Here is a 15,529-nt window from a genome sequence, read left to right on the forward strand (position 1 = left end):
TTAAGGATTGTGTTTCTTTATTTATTTTCTATTTGGATGATCTGTCCATCGGTGTAAGTGGGGTGTTAAATTCCCCTACTATTATTGTGCTACTGTTGATTTCTCCTTTCATGGTTGTTAACATTTGCCTTATGTATTAGGGTGCTCCTATTTTGGGTGCACAAACATTTATAATTGTTATATCTTCTTCTTGGATTGATCATTATGTAGTGTCCCTCCTTATCTCTTTTACCAGTCTTTATTTTAAAGTCTACTTTTTCAAATACGAGTATTGCTACTCCAGCTTTCTTTTGGTTTCCATTTGCTTGGAATAGCTTTTTCCATCCCCTCCCTTTCAGTTTGTATGTGTCCCTGGGTCTGAAGTGGTTCTCTTGTAGACAACATATATACAGGTCTTGTTTTTGTATCCATTCAGCCAGTCTGTGTCTTTTGATTGGAAGCATTTAATCTATTTACACGTAAGGTAATTATTGATATGTATGTTACTATTACCATTTTCTTAATTGTTTTTATAGGTCTTTTTCTTCTCTTGTGTTTCCTGCCTAGAGAAGTTCTTTTAGCATTTGTTGTAAAGCTGGTCTGGTGGTGCTGAATTCTCTTAATTTTTGCTTGTATAAAGCTTTTGATTTCTCCATCAAATCTGAATGACAGCCTTGCTGGGTAGAGTAATCTTGTTTGTAGGCTTTTCTTTTTCATCACTTTAAATATATCCTGCCCCTTCCTTCTGGCCTGCAGTGTTTCTGGTGAAAGATGAGCTAATAACCTTATGGGGATTCCCTTGTATGTTATTTGTTGTTTTTACCTTGCTGCCTTTAATATTTTTTCTTTTTATTTAATTTTTGTTAGTTTGATTACTATGTGTCTCAGCATGTTTCTCGTTGGGTTTACCCTGTATTGGACTCTCTGCACTTCCTAGACTTGATTGACTATGTCCTTTCCCATGTTAAGGAATTTTTTGACTATAATCTCTTCAAATATTTTCTCAGACCCTTTCTCTTTTTCTTCTTCTTCTGGGACCCCTATAATTTGGATGTTGGTGCATTAAATGTTATCCCAGAGGTCTCTGGTACTGTCCTCAAGTCTTTCATTCTTTTTTCTTTATTCTGCTCCATGGCAGTTATTTCCACCATTCTATCTTTCAGCTCACTTATGCATTCTTCTGCCTCAGTTATTCTGCTATTGATTCCTTCTAGTGTATTTTTAATTTCAGTTATTGCATTGTTCATCACTGTTTTTTTGTTCTTTAGTTCTCTAGGTCCTTGTTAAACATTTCTTGCATTTTGTCCATTCTATTTCCAAGATTTGGGATCATGTTTACTATCATTACTCTCAATTCTTTTTCAGACAGATTGTCTATTTCGTCTTCAATTATTTGATCTTGTGGGTTTTTATCTTGTTCCTTTGTCTGCAACATATTTCTCTGTCTTCTCATTTTGTCTCACTTACTGTTTTTGAGGTTTCCTTTCTGCAGGCTGCAGAGTCGCAGTTTCTCTTGCCTCTGGAGTCTGCCCCCAGTGGGTGAGGTTGTTTCCAGTGGCTTGTGTAGGTTTCCTGGTGGGAGGGACTGGTTCCTGATTTCTGGTGGATGGAGCTGAATCTTGTCTCTCTGATGGGCAGGGCTGTGTCAGGTGGTGTGTTTGGGGGTTTCTGTATGTTTAGTATGACTTTAGGCAGCCTGTCTGCTGATGGGTGGGTTTGTATTCCTCTCTTGCTTATTGTTTGGCATGGGGTATTCAGCACTGTAGCCTGCAGGTAGTTAGGTGGAGCAGGGTCTTGGAGTTGAGATGCAGCCCTCTTGGAGAGCTCTTTCAATTCAGTATTCCCTGGGACTGGAAATTCTCTGGCATCCCAGCATCCTGGACTCAGTGCTCCCACCCCAGAGTCTCAGACCCAACTCTCGGCCTGGGAACCAAGACCCTGCAAGCCACACGTCTTGACAATTAAAGGAACAAAGAAAAAAAAAGGGGGCAGGAAGCAAACAAATGAAAACAAGCAGATAAAAAAACCCAAGACAAATCTCAAAGACAAAAACAAACAAACAACATCAACAAAAATTAGGACAAACACACACACATACAAAAAAAGCACAAAAACAAAAACAGAGAAAACAAAAAGCAAGAGAACAACCAGACAAACAGAAAATCCCAAAATGAAATCACACAATTAAAAATGAAACTGACAAATACAAAAAATAAAAAACAAGAACAAGAGCAGAATGCAAACTGAAGGGAAAAGCAAACAAAACAAACACAAAAAAATTGTTTTAAAAGAAGTATAAAAAGATAAGAACAAATAGAACAAGGAAGAAAGATATAAACAAAATAGAATAAAGGAAAGAAAAAGGAAAACAAGGAAAAAACACAAAAAAACAGAAAATGTAACAAAGAAAAATATTTTTTAAAACTATATTAAATTTTTTTTAACTAAATGAAAATAAAAACAAATAATAATAAAACAACAACAGAACAAAACATTAAAAAAATAGTAGTAATTATATTTTCCTGAGGTCTCAGCTGTCAATGTCCTTGCCCCCACCATGAGTTACAGCCAACGTTCACCTCCCCAGCAGGCCCTCCAAAACCTCGTTAGGTCTCTGGTCCCTCTGTGGGCACTGTGGTGGCAGGTCAGACTCTGACCTGGCCCTACTTCTGCATGTACTAGTCTCCAAAGCCCACAGCTCTTAGAGCTAGACCAGTTTCATTTCTGGGAACACTCACTGTCCATTCAGCAATCCCACAGATGCAAGGTTTACCAAGCTGATCATGGGAATTTAATTTGTGGCTTGTGCAGCTGCACAGGAAGACATTTGTTCCTCTTCCTTAGTCGCCTTGCCCCTGGGGCTCAGCTGTGAGGCTCACCTCTGTGTGTTGACCACCCACAGAAGTCTGCTCCCTAGGCTGCCCTGGAGGAAGTGGGTCTGCCCCAGTGAGGGCAGGGCACGGAGGTGGCATGATTGCCTGGGTCATGGGGGCCCTGGTGATGACAGGTGCACAGGAAAGCCAGAGGACAAGGACATTATAGATCTGGCCCTCGCACCTGATGGCCAGTGTAAGAAGGTCAGCCCCGGCAGGGGCTTTTCTTAGCCCTGGCCGCAGGTGTGAAAAGGTCAGCTCTGGTTATGTGGGGATCTTTCTTGTCCTTTCCAGTGTCCAAGGTCTTCTGCCAGTGTTCAGGCAGTGTTCTGTGAGAATTCTTCCATCTGTAGATGTATTCCTGATGCACTTGTGAAGAGAGATGAACTCCACATCCTCCTACTCCTCCGCCATCTTGGTCCCCCCCTCCTAATTTGGATTTCTTTTTCTTGTCTGATTGCTGTGGCTAGGACTTCCAATACTTTGTTGAATAAAGTGATGAGAGTGGCTTTGCCATCTTCTTGCATGCACACCCAAATTGGATCTTGCGGAACCCTTTCAGTTCTAGTGGCTATTCTGAGATTGAGCCACTATGCTTTCTGGTTAGTGCTTTTTGTTGACTTAGGGACTGTCAGAAACCCAGTTGCTTTGCATTTGTTTCATCCTATACAGTTCCCACATGGATCTTGAAGCTTTGGGTAGTTTGTCCCCATCCACTCACATTTGGGGTGTGTGTGGATGCCTTGCCATGCAGTTTTATTGTAGATGTTACCTACTGGTGTTCGATTTGGTAGCCTAACTGTTCTGTCTGTTTATCTGAGAGACTTAGGAAAACTCATAACTATGCTACCTCTCCATCAACCTGGTATTTTCTGTCTCCAGCTAGATTCTGAGCAGAAACCAAGTCATATATTTCTTTCATAACCACCATGTCATTTTGCCAGTGTTAGGTAAAGAGATCATTTGATACCTGCTGACTGATGTAAGTTTATGTATTAAGTTTCCCATTGGATATGTAACAAGTTACCATAATCTTAGTGGCTCAGAAGTTTGGTCACAGCTTATCTGGGTTCTCTTTTTCAGGGTCTTTACCACCTTGCAATCTAGAGTTGGCCAGGCCTGATTGGGAAAACGTCCATATCCAAGCTCCCTCAGGTTGTTTGCAGAATTTGTTTGTAGGACTGAGGTCCCCGTTACTTGCTGGCTGTCATCCAGGGGCTGCTCTCAGCCCCTCAGTTCCACCCACAGTACCTTGCCACATAGCCTTCCCCATGGGCCCTCTCAGATAATGGCAGCTTACTACAGCCAGCAGTAGAGAAAGTCTCTGATGCATGCTGGCAAAATTAGCCATATACATATCATAACATAATAACAGGGGTGATATTGCATCAGCTTTGTCATATTCTACTGGTTAGAAGCAAGTAATATGTTTCTCTCACACTCAAGGGGAGAAAACTATGCAGGACATGAACATGGAGCCACACTAGAATCGGTCTACCACAGTTTACGTCTGCCTTGGAACCTGGTTTACCCTTTATTTGTTAAGACAAACAACTTTATATTCATAGACTTCCAATTGTGACTTTTTGCTCAATTCCTGGGCACATGATAAAAAATTCAAATACAATAATGAATTATCCAGTTCAAATATAAATATCTGACTTTGGGAATTTAAAAATCCTACTACAACTAGGTTATTTTAATACTCTGATTCCCTGCCCTTCTCTGTGAAATGGGATGGGTATCTCTACTACTCCCAACCACACAGAGAAAGTATAAAATGATGCTTTTTGGTATGTTTAGGGAAAAGAAGTTTTCATACATATACATCTAATGCATTTTTAACCTATTTTTTGTCATCTGTGCTTGTGTATATTTTTGGAGTTATTCGGAGAACTCATCTTCAAGAATGCAATTGTTTCAGTACTCCAATGAATCAGACTATCCATGTAATCATTTGGGGGAGAATCAAAAGACATATATATTTTGGAAAGCACATTTTTTTGGTACAAATAAGGGATGAAATAGTATTCCCCATGCCAGGCCATTGTAAGACTTTAATGAACAAATTCATTGTTTGAATACAAGGTGGCATTGTTTATTATTTCTGCTTTTGTTCTAATAGATGAGGGTATCCATCACTTTCATCTCTGCCTCCTCATATGCTCATTCTGTCTTCTCTCTTCTTGATCTCATCATTTTTCCACTGAGCATGAAACAGGTAGGAAAAAGTGCTTCTCTCTGGTGAAGATACACAATCATCTTTTAGTAATGATGTTCTGTAGCTTGGAAGCATTCAGCTGTGAGAGTGAGCGCTCTTCTTATCTGCTTCACTGTAGGTAAGACATTGAACAGTTCCTCCTTTGATGGATGACACCTAGATGCTGTTTGTTACGGCAAAGCTGCCTTCTCCTGGCAACAAGGAGGAGGTGGGGATGGGAGACTCAAGATACAACCCACAATGTATGGGTACACATTGTGCAGGACACCCTGCCCTGGTAATTCCTAATTCCCTTCCTTGTGAGAACAGCAAGAATAACAATCAGAGTTAACATTTATTGAATGATTAATATCCAGGAGTGTTATGCAAAAGCAGCATAGGCATCAACCAATCAGAATGCTTGCTTGTTGTAACAGCATCCATTCTGACCAGCCCATGCTCTCCCCATACCAGTCAAATATCTTATCAAATAGCTATTTGGACATTTGAGGACTGCCAATGTGAACCCCACCTTACTACCTGCCGGGCACTGGGCACCTCAAGGACCTTTGCTCTTTGGATCTTTTCAGCCACCCTGCGAGATGTATGCTCTTATTATTACAACTTGACATCTGGGGAGACTGAGGCTTAAAGAGACAGACTTGTCCCATGTCACACAGCTGAGGGGAAGTGGGACTGGATTCATACCTTGGTCTGCTGACCCAGGAGTCCAGGCTGTTAAGTTCTACATTCAGATAACTCTTGAGGAAGCCATGCGCTATGGCTCTTCCTGCCCTTATGAGACATGTACACTTTAGGGACATGAAGGCTGGACTTTATCATCCTGGCCTTAGTGACAAGGAAAGTTGCCCTTGGCCAATCCACAGAGGAAAGCAATGCAAACAGCTGAGTAAAGTGATAGAATTAGGAGTAAGCCCTGGGGCCAGACCTCTGCCCCAGAGATCACCCTGGAGTTGATCCAAGGTCCTTGGAGGATGACGGAAGCCCAAAGTCCAGACTGACCTTCCAGCCAAAGGGGACATTTTTCAGATAATTGCCCTAGATCCTAACTCCACATTCCTCTAGCTGTCAAGAGAATTCTATCTGGTTGTGGCTTTTGAAGCTGGGTTTATTTGGAGCAAAGTAAACAACTGGGTTCCAGAGATGAACCACACTGATCTTACATCAGTGTCTTTTCTGATTGGTTGAATTTTTTTGTTCTTTAGCCAGCAGTGACACCACAACGTCACTGTCTGTGAGCCATTTTGATGGTGACATGTTACATTCCCAGGAACCTTATTTTTCAGCTGTGACATACAGGACCATTGACACCCACGTGCCCACACACTGCCATAAGCTGTCTTCATGTTCTGTGCATTCCCAGCTGTCACCCTCACCTCTTTCCTTCAAGAACATGTGTGGGAATAAAAAGAATGAGGGTGATGTTACTAGAGGTATCCACTTGGATGAGTTCCTTAACCTCTCTGAGCCTCAGTTTCCACATTTGTAAACTGTAATTGAAATACACATGCTCTGGGTTGGGGAGGGGTTGGGGAGGGGTCTCCCAGGGTGTGAAAGAAGGAAGGCACGATTTGTCAGAGCAAATTTTTGTCCCAACTTCTCCACAACATTCACATCCATAGACTAGATGACATTCTTGAGTTGTAAAGAATGAGATACTCACAATAAAATACCAAAATTTGCATTATCATTGCCATTACTATTACAAATATTACTATTATCAACAACAACGGTGATGCTATTAACAGTTGCTATGTATCAGATATTTATTACATAGCAAGCAGACTGCAAAATGAGATACATCTCATATTTCATCCATTCCTTAAAACCACCCTCTGAAATTAGACTTCATGTAGGTAGGTTTTACCATTGCTCTGGCTTAGAGGACTAGATGAGTGGGTCCCAGAGTGGAGGAACAGATCTAGGTGGTCTGCATAGACACCCAGAGTCCTCCAGTCCCCACCAGCCAACACGAGCATCGTCTGCTGCTGCCATCAGGAAACCATGTGGGTTCTTATTGCCTCGGAGCCTCCAGCTTCCATCCCAGTGAGAAGCATTGCCCATGCTGAGGGGCTGCACTAGTCATCCTGCCTCTGGGTGCCCAGGGAAGACATCCCATCCTCAGCAGCCAGCAAAGTTGTTACTGCCTAAAATCACACAGCAGAAGTGATGTCTATCTGGCTTCAACATGTGCAGTGCTCCTGTGACATTTTCCACATGACCCGTAACACTAGTAAGCTCCCCTGATCACAACGAACACTGGAGTCAAAAGCACCAGGAAGACTGGAGAGGCATGGAGCCCTTCTGATGGGCCTGTGCATCTTCCTTGTAGCCAGGGCAGTGGTAAAACACACCCACATTAGTGTTGTTTTGAGGGATGAAGGAGTATGAGATATATGATATTAAGCACAGTCCCTGGGACATTATAAATAATAGTGATTGCTATTATTAGTAAATAATACCATACCAATAAAGTAAAGAGTGTGCAAGCATTGATACAGGCAAGCCTTGGAGATACTGCAGGCTTGGCTCCAGACCACTGCACTAAAGTGAATAACACAATAAAGCAAGTCACACAAATATTTTTGTTTCCTGGTGCATAGTTCACACCATATTATAGTCTATTAAGTGTGCAATAGCATTGTGCCTAAAAAAAACAATGCACATGCCTTAATTTAAAAGTACTTTATTATTTTAAAAAAATGCTAACTATCATCTGAGTCTTCAGCGAGTCATAATCTTTTTGCAGGTGGAGGGTCTTGCTTCCATGCTGGTGGTTGCTGAAGGTTGGGGTGGCTGCAGCAATTTCTTAAAACAAAAGAACAATGAATTTGCAACTTTGATTGACTCTTCCTTTCACGAATGATCTCTTTGTAGCCTGCAAGGCTGTGTGATAGCATTTCACCCATAGTAGAATGTCTTTCAAAATTGGAGTCAATCCTCTCAAACCCTGCTAATGTTTTATAAAATAAGTTGATGTAATATTCTAAATGTTTTGTTGCCATTTCAACAATCTGCACAGCAGCTTCACTGGAGAAGCTTTCATCCAAATAAACCACTTTCTTTGCTCACCAGTAAGAAGCAGCTCCTCATCCATCAAGTTTTATGAAGAGATACAGTAATTCAGTCCCATCTTTAGGCTCCACTTCTAATTCTAGCTCTTTTGCTGTTCCATCGCATCTGCAGTGACTTCCTCCACTGAAGTCTTGAATGCCTCAAAGTCATCCAGGAGGGTTGGAATCAACTTCTTCCAAACTCCAGTTAATGTTGATATGTTGACCTCTTCCCATGAATCATGAATGTTCTTCATGGCATCTAGAATGGTGAATACTTTCCAGAAGGTTTTCAATTGACTTTGCCCAGATCCATCAGAGAAATCACTACCTATGGCAGCTATAGCCTTACAAAATATATTTCTTAAATAATAAGACCTGAAATTTGAAATGACTCCCTGATCCATGAGCTGCAGAATGGATGTTGCGTTACCAGGCCTGAAAACATCATTAATCTCTTTGTACATCTCCATCAGAGCTCTTGGGTAACTAGGTGCCTTGTCAATGAGCCGTAATATTTTTTAAGGAATATTTTTTTCTGAGCAGTAGGTCTCAACAGTGGGCTTAAGATGTTCAGTCAGCCCTGTTGTAAACAGATGTGCTGTCATCCAGGCTTTGTTGTTCCTTTTACAGAGCACAGGCAGAGTAGATTTAGCATAATTCTTAAGAGCCCCAGGATTTTGAAATGCTAAATGAGCACTGGCTTTAATTTCAAGTCACCAGCTGCATTAGCCCCTAACAAAAGTGTCAGCCTGTCCTTTGAAACTTTGAAGTAAGGCATTGACTTCTCCTCTATGAAAGCCCTAGATGGCATCTTCTTCCAATAAAAGGCTGTTTTGTTTACACTGAAAATCTGTTGCTTAGGGTAGCCACCTTCATGAATATCTTAGCTAGACTTTGTGGAGAAAATGCTGCAGCTTCTACATCAGCACTTGCTGCTTCACCTTACTCTTTGATGTTATGGAGATGTTCCTGTCTCTAGAAATGGCCACTGATGTACTGGCCACAGGGTGTGGATATAAACACTGGAAAAAGTAACCTGAAACAACCTGATGCAGACATGAAACATCATATCTCACTGGCATCCGGCCAGGATATTGACAGTGTCATGTTAGATCTAAGTGTTCTTGCTTTCAAGGTCATTCTAGCCAGAATAAAACTCTTCAAATCACTAGTACCTCATGGTTTTTGTCTTGTGTTTTTAGTGTGCCTAGAGCTCTTACTAATATGTGCCCATTTCACTCTCTTTCCATAGTTATGTTAAGTCATGCTGAGATTGAATTTCTTTGCTCATCTTTCAGCCTAAGATAAACCTCATTTTCTTACCTTAGATGTAGAGTCTTTGAGTCTTGGAGCCAAAAAAGCCCTCAAGCCCATTAATCTGGTGCTATCTCACAGAACAGTCTGCCAGGATGGAATGTTCCAGATCTGCACTGTCTTGTGTGGTCACCACAAGACACAGGTGCCTACTGAGCCCTTCAAGTGTGGCTCATGTGACTGAGCAACTGAATTTTTAATATTATCTAATTTTAACGAATTCAAATTTAAATAGCCTTTTGTGGCTAGTGCTGTTTCCTGGATGGTGAAGATCTACTTCAATCCCTTCATTTCACCCATGAGTCCCACCATCAGTGACCCAGACACAAACACACACCAGTTACAGGTACAGAGAAGCACAGAAAGCACCTAGTGCTGTCTTCATCCGTGTGAGCTCCTACAGCAAAGTGCCACAGACTGGGTGGCCTACAAACAATAGAAATGTGTTTCTCACAGTCTGGAAGCTGGAAGGGTCAGGTACCAGCATGGTCGAGTTCTGGCAAGAGCCTGCTTCCTGGTTCAGAGACAGTGGGCTTTTCACTGTGTCCTCACATGGAGGAAGAGGGACAGAGGTCTCCGGGGTCTCTTTTATAAGGGCACTAATCCCATTCGGGAGGGTTCCACCCCACTTCCTAATACCATCATATTGGGGATTAGGTGTCAACAAATGAATTTGGGGGAAGGGTTGCAAACATTCAGTCAAAAGCAATTGCCAGGCTTCCCTGGTGGCACAGTGGTTGAGAGTCCGCCTGCTGATGCAGGGGACACTGGTTCATGCCCCAGTCCAGGAGGATCCCACATGCCGCGGAGTGGCTGGGCCCGTGAGCCATGGGTGCTGAGCCTGCGCGTCCGGAGCCTGTGCTCCGCAACGGGGGAGGCCACAACAGTGAGAGGCCTGCGTACAGCAAAAAAAAAAAAAAAAGCAATTGCCAACTCTGTTTTTTCTATCATATCATGCTCGCACTCATTTGTCCCCAGGCAGAAACAGCTTTCCACATGCCCACTCAGGGTATTGGGAGGGAGGGTGGGTGGGGAGATGGGCAGATGCAAGCTGCTTTGGTTGTCTTGGTACATCAACTATGCAAACACTCTGAGGAGACAGGAAAAATATAAAACATCTTGTTTGAAATACTAAAAGTTAAGGAAAAGCAGAAGATTGTAGTGATGTGGGGCCATGTTTGCCTCATCTAAAGGTAAAGGTCACTGTTAATGAGAACTAAATAGACACTATTCTTCTCCTGCCCAAGGTTGTAAAATGTGTGGAGAAAGGAAACTGACTGCTTAGGGGACAAAGATAAAGCTGTTTTCCTTGCTCATGAGACAGGTTCCCTTTTGATTGCCTGAGTTTTGTGTGGCTTTAGAATTGTGAAGGATGGGAAATAATAAAGTGCTACTTTCTCCATTTGGAAGCACTGTGACTTCATCTGTATGTTCTGTAGCTAAATCTAGAAAGAGTGACATTACTAAATGTTGGCAAGGATGTGGAGCAACTGGAACCTTCCCATGGTGCTGGGGATAGTGGAAAGATGGTATGAGCACTTGAGAAATATGTTGGAAGTTTCTCATAAAGTTAAGGCTAACACCTATTTTATGGTGCAAAATTCTTCTAGATATTACCCAAAAGAAATAAAAACATTTCCATAAAAAACCTGTATAAGCATGCTCATAGCAGCCTTATTCATAATAACTAAGTACTGCAAACAACCCAATGTCCATTAACAAGTGAATAGATAAATTGTACAATTGACTATTACTACTGAGCAATAAATATGAACATACTAACATTACACCCAGTCATGTGGATGAATCTCAACAACATTATGCTGAGAAAAAGAAGACAGACATAAAAGAGTATATATTGGTTGAGATCATTTATATGAAGACTGGAAATATGTGATGGATATCGAGAGGGGTTGACTCTGGGAGGAGAATGAGGAAACTTGCTGGGCACAGAGAATGTTCTTATCATGATGCTTGCGATGGTATGTGGATGCATACCTTTGTCAAAACTCATCAAACTGCACACTTAATATCTATGTATTTTACTGGATGCAATTTAGACTTCAATTAAAAAATTAAAAGTAAAGTGATCTATTATAGCCATAAAAATCAACTTTTGACCTTGTTCTACTTGTCTTATTTCCCTAATGTGGTCTACTTGAAAATTAATTCATCTTGTGGACTAATCACAAACTGTCATCATTTGGACTAAAAGTACATTTGATAAAACCCTGCAGAAAGGTCCATAGTTCATTTCTCTTCTGTTAAACCATTCCACTTGTCTTTTTAAATTTTAATTGTAAATATGTTTCCTGTTTTAGTAACGGCAATAACATTGAATTTGGGGGATGTCTGTTGAATTCAGGTGATACCTATCTGATCAGTTAGCACTTTGAGTTACCAGAAGTGTTATTGCTCACTTTGGGGTTAAAATTTTCTGGAAGTTGTTCATTTTTCTCAAGAAAGCAGAATATTTTCCTTCTAGAGTAATGAATTAAGAATGACCCTATTAGGCACATCGATATCCACGTTGTACATAATGGCTTCCTTTTTTTCTTGCCCTGTTCATTCTCAGATTCTTCATTTAATTAAAAATGAAAAAAAAAAAAAAAAAAAAAAAAGCAGTTTCAGTCTTTACCCCAAACCCAATCTTCCCAGAGCCTCAGAGACTGATCCTTTGGTTGTTTGACGTAAGCAAGTTGGCTCCATGGTGACTGATCTGGTATTTGCTGAAATTACCCAGCACGTAGCAAGCAAGGGTCAGTCATTAAGACGCATGAACCACAGGTCATCTGAGCCCTAGTCTGGTTTTCTTGTTGTTATGAGAATGGAGCCCGAGGTCACTAGAGACGAGATCCTTAAAAAGAAAGATAAGAAACTGCTCTTTAACACAACCTTGCAGCTAGTCAGCCACCTGGGATGGGAAAATTCATGAGTAGATAAAGAGAGCTCTGCTTTTTCTCTCTTTGTCTCCCTAAAAGGAAGAGGCCATTCCAGGCTTGGGAACACTTTCCAGCTGTGCTGTAGTGATAATTCTGCTCTCCCTTCTGTGTTGATTCCCCTAAGTAACTATAAGCAATATTAGGTTTGGTATTGAAATGACAAACGGCTTGATGTTTAGCAGGACATCAAATTTATTTTGTGGAAAATACTGCTGCTTTACTCTATAACAACATTCAGACAAGAATGGGCAGCCCAAGGAATTATTGTTCATATTTTTGGCTTTTGGCAAACCTCATTTTCCTTTTGATTCACTGTCTGCTTAACTTCTTTTGGCTTTCTGTTCTGCTGGCCTTGGGTGAGCAATTTTATTTATAACCCAGAGAAAACAAGTTTTAGGTGGGGTTCACCAGAGACCAAGATTTATGTTAAAATACTTTATTGGGAAGAATTCCCAGGAAGAAAAAAAATAAGAGAGTGGGGCGGGTGTGGGGCGGGGGAGATTTGATGAGGAACAGAAGGAAACTGATCAGGAGGGCAGGTCCAAGCACAGCTCACCAAGGCCAGTTCCAAACCTGGGGGGGGGGGGGCCTGCAGAAGGGCGCTATCTCAAACAGGTGAGAGAGTTGGGGTATTTATACTTGCGTGTCCCTCAACAGTAGGTAAAGGCTGTCCCAGGAGGGCACAAAGGCCCAGGCCCTCCCAGCTTTCTGCACATGAAACAAAGGGAACTCTGACCCCCAGGACAGTCCTCTGGCAAAGAGACCCCTGTTCCAGCTGTCTGTCTAGCTGCAGGCTTCTCCTTTGGGGCCTGTGATGGGACAAAGCCGACCCCTTCCTTCTGTATTCTATTCTTCCCTCCTTTCTGCTTTCTTTTCCCTGTTCCCCCTGTTCTCCTAAAAGCAACCTTCTGAATAGTGGGCTGATGAGGCTGGGTTTTGGTTTTGCTTTTTTTATTTGAAAAAATGAATATTCATTGAAGATACTTAGACCATAATTTAGTTTGATACATGCCCACCTGCAAGTCCATCCAAGGAAGAAAGAAGCTCCAGAGGAAAAAATGTAACATGATGTCACCTGCAAGAGATAGTGTGGCACAGACCCATGAGCAGCAACAAAGGGAGAATATAGTGCTTGTCTTACCTTTATGTCTTTGTGTGAGTTACACACAGACACAGACATAAACACACTCAGTTTTCATCCGAAAACATCAATATTAAACACAAATTTGAATTTTTTTAGTTTCTCCTCATTCACTGCTAGCCAACTTCCTCATTCATCCAGTTTCCACTTTGGCACTGACTCTTGATCTTTCTCTCTCTCTCTCTTTTTTTTTAAATTAGTTTTTATTGGAGCATAGTTGCTTTACGATGTTGTGTTAGTTTGGTTTTGCTTTTAAACCCCTTGGCTAATTTCTCAGATTGTTCCCACTGTCCGGGCACAGTACTTTGAAGATTTTTTTTCTCTGTTTTATTTTACTCTTAAAAGAACATCAAATTAACGTTCTGTGAGGCTCCCTCAGGCTCTTTTGAGTTCCTGTCATACCAGGCAAGTCAGACAACGGTTCACTCTGTTTCCTTCCCCTTAATCTCTCCCTTTCTATCCTGCCATGACTGTATCCACTTTGGGGATCTTGAGTTTATAGTATGTTTCAGTGTATGTCTAGGACATATAGACTTCATATCAGTTAGGGTTGTTTCAAGAAATATAATAGCAACAACCACAAAACAACAATGAAGACCACAGAGGCTTAAACAAATAAGGTTCATTTGTCTTGCTGGGAAGCTTGGAAGGAAGCAGTTGGTAGAATGGCTGGATAACATCTAGGACCCAGATCTTCTTTCTTCCTTTATGCTCTGCCATCTTTAGCACATTGCCTTTCACACTCATGTTAATCATTGTACAGGGACAGGATGGCTGCTGTATTTCAAGGCATCACATCCACATTCAAAGAAGAAAGAAAATGGAGGGATCACGCTAATACCATCTGCTCCTTTTGTTGGAAAAGCAAAAGCTTTTCTATGATCTCCCCAACAGATGTTTCATGATGCCTTTTTGGCTAGAATGTGACCAAGTTGCCTCTCCAACAGCAAGGGAAGCTGAGGAGCAAATATGTCAGACAAGAAGGTGAAAAGGAGAAGGCGTGAGAAAGAGTGCTGTGTTAGCCAATGAGCTGTAGTGGCCAGAGGTACCGTGGAAATACTTGAATTGGTAGAAATGTTTATATTTTCCTCCAATAGTTTTTGTGGCTTAAAATGAGTAGACTTTTCACTTGGTCGGGCCAATCTTTCTCTCTCTCTCTCTCTCTCTCTCTCTCTCTCTCTCTCTCTCTCTATATATATATATATATATATATATATATATATATATATATAGTATATTATGTATTATACATTAAGAAAATATATCTACAGTTTTTGCTGGAGAACTTCAGGTTATTAATTGGACTTATTAGCTTTTGTCTAACATTTCACTAGGCACATGATCAATATATATTTGAAATCTGAATGAATAGCAAATAATTCTGCTGAAGAAAAATGTAAACCACATTTTTTCAGCATTGTTATACTTATTAGCAAGAAAATCACATAATATTTAGTAGCTGTTCCCAAAAGTAAGCTAGCTTTCCAATGAAGAGATTTGTCCTCACTATTATTTTTAAATTGTGAAGGAACCACATTTAAATGATAATCCTATCAAAATAATCTCACACAATTATCCTTTCAAGTGGGGTATTCATTTTTAATAGTGCCATCTTTTTGTCATTTGAGATTTCCACTTCTCAGGGGGTTTCTTACACGTTCTTATCTCTGACGGATGCCTCAGGGAAGAAAAACAGCGCAGGCAGTTGGTAGAAGAATGAGGAAGGATATGGTTTTGAAAAATTGCAAAACCTACTGGAGTCCAATATCACTCATTATGTGAATTAATATAATTAAATGCAATTTAATTTATAGTGTAATTAAAAAGGGTGTAAATGGCTCTATTCTTCCAATTCTGACATTCCACTCAGAAGCTCTTTCTTCTGACATCATCAGTCAATGATTTATGAGCTTCCTCACTTTGCCTGGCATCACCAATGAGTTTCTACAATCTGAGTGGGCTGTCTGGGGAGTGATGATTCAAAGTCCACGGCTACTGGGCTT

Source organism: Phocoena phocoena, chromosome 10 (genome assembly GCF_963924675.1).
Source record: "Phocoena phocoena chromosome 10, mPhoPho1.1, whole genome shotgun sequence".
In the NCBI taxonomy this organism is placed as follows: domain Eukaryota; kingdom Metazoa; phylum Chordata; class Mammalia; order Artiodactyla; family Phocoenidae; genus Phocoena; species Phocoena phocoena.